This window comes from Triticum urartu, chromosome 3, assembly GCF_003073215.2.
Source record: "Triticum urartu cultivar G1812 chromosome 3, Tu2.1, whole genome shotgun sequence".
Lineage (NCBI taxonomy): Eukaryota > Viridiplantae > Streptophyta > Magnoliopsida > Poales > Poaceae > Triticum > Triticum urartu.
The window spans coordinates 9,243,515-9,249,744 of record NC_053024.1 but is presented as its reverse complement, the minus strand read 5'-3'; positions in this window follow the sequence as shown (position 1 = coordinate 9,249,744).

Genomic DNA, 6,230 nt, shown 5'->3' with positions numbered 1-6,230 from the left:
TCGGTGAGAAGATCACGTTCCCGAAGGTTTCATTCCGTTTGGACTCCGTTTGATATTCTGTTTCCTCGAAATACTGAAATAGGCAAAAAACAGCAATTCTGGGCTGGGCCTCCGGTTAATAGGTTAGTCCCAAAAATAATATAAAAGTGGAAAATAAAGCCCAATATAGTCCAAAATAGTAGATAAAGTAGCATGGAGCAATCAAAAATTATAGATACGTTGGAGACGTATCAGGCATCCCCAAGCTTGATTCCTGCTCGTCCTCGAGTAGGTAAATGATAAAAAGAGAATTTTTGATGCGGAGTGATACTTTGGAATAATTTCAATGTAAATCTTCTTAATCATGGTATGAATATTCAGATCCGAAAGGTTCAAGACAAAAGTTCATATTGACATAAAAATGATAATACTTCAAGCATACTAATCAAATAATTATGTCATCTCAAAATAACATGGCCAAAGGAAGTTCATCCCTACAAAATCATATAGTTAGTCTATGCTTCATTTTCGTCACACAAAGATGTTCCCAACTTCTATACCCCCGATGACAAGCCAAGCAATTGTTTCATACTCAAATAATCTCAAACTTTTTCAACCTGCACGCAATACATGAGCGCGAGCCATCGACATAGCACTATGGGTGGTATAGAATATGATGATGGGGATTGTGTGGAGAAGACAAAAAAGGAGAAAGTCTCACATCAACGAGGCTAATCAATGATCTATGGAGATGCCCATCAATTGATGTTAATGCAAGGAGTAGGGATTGCCAGGCAACGGATGCACTAGAGCTAAGAATGCTCAACAAAAGAAAACTAGTGGGTGTGCATCCAACTTGCTTGCTCATGAAGATCTAGGGCATTTTGAGGAAGCCCGTCGTTGGAATATACAAGCCAAGTTCTATAATGAAAAATTCCCACTAGTATGAACAAGACAACTTACGAGACTCACTATATGAAAATCATGGTGCTACTTTGAAGCACAATATATGAGACTCACTACATGAAGAACAAGGTGCTACTTTGAAGCACAAGTATGGAAAAAGAGATAGCAGCATTGCCCTTTTTATTTTCTCCTTCTTTTTTTTGGCCTTTTTTTTCTTTTTGGCCTTTCTCTTTTTTTTTGATTGGGAAATGCTCTAATAATGATGATCATCACACTTCTATTGATTACAACATAATGATTACAACTCGATACTAGAACCAGATATGACTCTATATGAATGCCTCCGGCGGTGTACCGGGATGGTGCAATGAATCAAGAGTGACATCTATGAAAAATAATGCATGGTGGCTTTGCCACAAATACGACGTCAACTACAAGATCATGCAATGGCAATATGACAAAAGTAAAGCATGTCATGATGATGATGATGATGGAAGTTGCATGGCAATATATCTCGGAATGGCTATGGAAATGCCATGATAGGTAGGTATGGTGGCTGTTTTGAGGAAGATATAGAGAGGTTTATGTGTGAAAGAGCGTATCATATCACGGGGTTTGGATGCACCGGCGAAGTTTGCACCAACTCTCAATGTGAGAAAGGGCAATGCACGGTACCGAAGAGGCTAGCAAATGGCGGAAAGGTAAAAGTGCGTATAATCCATGGACTCAACATTAGTCAAAAGAACTCATATACTTGTTGCAAAAATTTAGAAGTCATCAAAAATCAAGTACTACGCGCATGCTCCTAGGGGGATAGATTGGTAGGAAAAGACCATCGCTCATCCCCGACCGCCACTCATAAGGATGCACAAGCCAGGTACACTTCATGCTTCAAATTTGTTACACAACTTTAACCATACGTGCATGCTACGGGATTTGCTAACTTCAACACAAGTATTTCTCAAATTCACAACTACTCAACTAGCACGACTATGATATTGTCACCTCCATATCTCAAAACATTGATCAAGCATCAAACTTATCTTAGTATTCAACCCACTAAAAAGAAAGTTTCACATATCTTGAATACCAAGTATATTAACATTAAGCAAATTACCATGCTATTAACGACTCTCAAAATAATCTAAGTGAAGCATGAGAGATCAAGTTTCTTTAAAACAAACCACCACCGTGCTCTAAAAGATCTAAGTGAAGCACTAGAGCAAAAATTATCACGCTCAAAAAGATATAAGTGAAGCACATAGAGTATTCTAATAAATTTCAATTCATACATGGATCTCTCAAAAGGTGTGTACAGCAAGGATGATTGTGGTAGACTAACAAGCAAAGACACAAATAATACAAGACGCTCCAAGCAAAACACATATCATGTGGTGAATAAAAATATAGCTCCAAGTAAATTACCGATGGAAGTGGACGAAAGAGGGGATGCCTTCCGGGGCATCCCCAAGCTTTGACTTTTTGGTGTACTTGGATTATCTTGGGGGTGCCATGGGCATCCCAAAGCTTAGGATCTTGCCACTCCTTGTTCCATAATCCATCAAAAGAATTCACCCAAAACTTGAAAACTTCACAACACAAAACTCAATAGAAATCTCGTGAGCTCCGTTAGAGAAAGAAAACAAAAGACTACTTTAAGGTACTGTAGTGAACTTGTTCTTTATTTGTATTGGTGTTAAACCTACTGTATTCCAACTTCTCTATGGTTTATAAACAATTTTACTAGCCATAGATTCATCAAAATAAGCAAACAACACACGCAAAACAGAATCTGTCAAAAACAGAACAGTCTGTAGTAATCTGTTACTAACGCAAACTTCTGGAACCCAAAAAATTCTACCAAAATTAGAAGACCTGGGCAATTTGTTTATTGATCATCAGCAATTTGAATCACTATTTTATCACGTTCTGGTGATTTTTGACAATTCAGGCACTGAGCGCAAAGATTCTGGAAATTACAGCAAGATCAAATAACTATCTTCCAAGAAGATCTAATAGGTTTAACTTGGCACACACACTAATTAAAATGTAAAACTACATCTAAACATAATATAGATGGATTATTTATTCCTAAACAGAACAAAAAACAAAAAACACAAAATAAAATTGGGTTGCCTCCCAAAAGCGCTATCGTTTAACGCCCCTAGCTAGGCATAAAAGCAAGGATAGATCTAGGTATTGCCATCTTTCGTAGGCAATCCATAAGTGGCTCTCATGATAGATTCATATGGTAATTTTATTTTCTTTCTAGGAAAGTGTTCCATGCCCTTCTTTAAGGGAAATTGGAATTTAATATTCCCTTCCTTCATATCAATAATTGCACCAGTCGTTCTAAGGAAAGGTCTACCAAGAATAATAGGACATGAAGGATTGCAATCTATATCAAGAACGATAAAATCTACGGGCACATAATTCCTATTTGCAACAATAAGAACATCATTAATTCTTCCCATAGGCTTTTTAATAGTGGAATCCGCAAGATGCAAGTTTAGAGAGCAATCATCAAAGTCACGGAAATCTAGCAAATCACACAAAGCTTTGGGGATAGTAGAGACACTAGCACCCAAATCACACAAAACATAAAACTCATAATTTTTAATTTTAATCTTAATTGTAGGTTCCCACTCATCATGGAGTTTTCTAGGGATAGAAACTTTCAACTCAAGCTTTTCTTCATAAGATTGCATTAAGGCGTCAACAATGTGTTCGGTAAAGGCCTTATTTCGACTATAAGCATGAGGAGAATTTAACACAGATTGCAACAAGGAAATACAATCAATTAAAGAGCAGTTTTCATAGTTGAATTCCTTGAGATCCAAAATAGTGGGTTTAGCAATATCTAGATTTTTATTTCTTTCAATCCCTTTTTTATCAATTTCATCATCAGGATCTAAAAACTCAGAATTCTTAGAACGCCTTCTAGGTAAGGGAAGATCATAATCAGATTCATCAAGATTCACATTGCAAAACAACGATTTAATAGGGGACACATCAATAACTTTCAGATCTTCATCTTGATTTTCATAGGAATTCGGTTTAGCGGCCATCTTATTGACTAAGGTGGCTTGCATATCCGAAATTTCAGCGGTCATTTTTTCAAGATGAGCAATTTGGGCTCTTACACCATCAAATTCTTTGGACATATCATCGAGCTCTTTATTCATATAACTCATAAAACTCTTTTGTTCCTTAAGCTCGTTTCTAAAGAAATTATTATGCTCAAATTGCAAGACCATAAACTTCCTGACATCGTTTTCGATATCTTCTAGCCTTTTAAGGTGAAGATCACCAAAATTAGGTAAGGCCATCGTGACGAACAAGCAAGCAAACTAACACACGAGCAAACAAAAGGCAAAGGGAAAGAGAGGGCGAATAAAACGACAAGGGCGAAGTGGGGGAGAGGAAAACAAGAGGCAAATGACAAATAATGTAATGCGAGAGATAGAGATTGTGATGGGTACTTGGTATGTTGACTTTTGCGTAGGCTTCCCCGGCAACGGCGCCAGAAATGGCTCGTTGACGGGTGAATACATCTTGACTTGACTTGGCGTAGGCCTCCCCGGCAACGGCGCCAGAAATCCTTCTTGCTACGTCTCGAGCTAGCGTTGGTTTTCCCCGAAGAGGAGGGGGTGATGCAGAACAGTAGCGTAAGTATTTCCCTCAGTTTTTGAGAACCAAGGTATCAATCCAGTAGGAGGTCACACGCAAGTCCCTCGTACCTGCACAAAATGGTAGCAACTCGCAACCAACGCTTAGGGGTTGTCAATCCCTGCACGGTCACTTACGAGAGTGAGATCTGATAGAGATAATATTTTTGGTATTTTTGGTATAAAGGCCCGTCCCGCCTAACCCTGTAGCGTTTGACCACGAGATCTAGCCCTTTGACTTTGCACGGACGGGCTTTGACCAGCGGACCTCCCCGCCCGGTTGTGTTAGGTCAGCCCATAGGAACACTTTGGAGCAACAACCGGGCCAGACCCACAGCAAGATCCCCTCCGTGTAGACCCCACGCGCCCGTTTCGCCCCTCCAAGTGCCGGCGGCGGCGCCGTCCGTGAGGGGGGCACACCCCGGACACGCGTGCCGGGCGTTTGCAACCGCCACAACACTTCCAGACTTGTGAGAGGCTGCCTACACAAGATTTGGCGGCATGCTAGCCCCCGGAGGCCGCCGGCCACAGCCGTAGACGCGCGAAGGGCAATCCGCGTAGAGGGAATTTTTCGGATACTTCTCCATCACCAAAAATTATGAAAAAATACCATCGTTCCTATAGCACATGTGCCCACGTCGTGCAAAAAAACTCATGATTTTATCGCGCTCCGAGTATTTAATAATATTCACGCCGCATCGTTACCGCAGAACGTCTACTACCGTGTCATCGCCGTCCGTGAGGGGGGGCCACGCCCCGGAGACGCGTGCCGCCTCTTCGGACATGCCACCACACCACCCCGCATGTATGAGGGCCCGGTGCGACGCTCCGGTGGCATTGCTACCCGCCCCCGGTCCCGCCTAACCCTGTAGCGTTTGACCACGGGATCTAGCCCTTTGACTTTGCACGGACGGGCTTTGACCAGTGGACCTCCCCACCCGGTTGTGTTAGGTCAGCCCATAGGAACACTTTGGAGAAACATCCGGGCCAGACCCACAGCAAGATCCCCTCCGTGTAGACCCGACGCGTCCGTTTCCCCCTCCAGGTGCCGGCGGCGGCGCCGTCCGTGAGGGGGGGCACACCCCGACACGCGTGCCGGGCGTTTGCAACCGCCACAACACTTCCAGACTTGTGAGAGGCCGCCTACGCAAGATTTGGCGGCATGCTAGCCCCCGGAGGCCGCCGGCCACAGCCGTAGACGCGCGAAGGGCAATCCGCGTAGAGGGAATTTTTCGGATACTTCTCCATCACCAAAAATTATGAAAAAATACCATCGTTCCTATAGCACATGTGCCCACGTCGTGCAAAAAAACTCATGATTTTATCGCGCTCCGAGTATTTAATAATATTCACGCCGCATCGTTACCGCAGAACGTCTACTACCGTGTCATCGCCGTCCGTGAGGGGGGGCCACGCCCCGGAGACGCGTGCCGCCTCTTCGGACATGCCACCACACCACCCCGCATGTATGAGGGCCCGGTGCGACGCTCCGGTGGCATTGCTACCCCCAGGGCCCCCGTCCCGCCTAACCCTGTAGCGTTTGACCACGGGATCTAGCCCTTTGACTTTGCACGGACGGGCTTTGACCAGCGGACCTCCCCCACCCGGTTGTGTTAGGTCAGCCCATAGGAACACTTTGGAGCAACATCCGGGCCAGACCCACAGCAAGATCCCCTC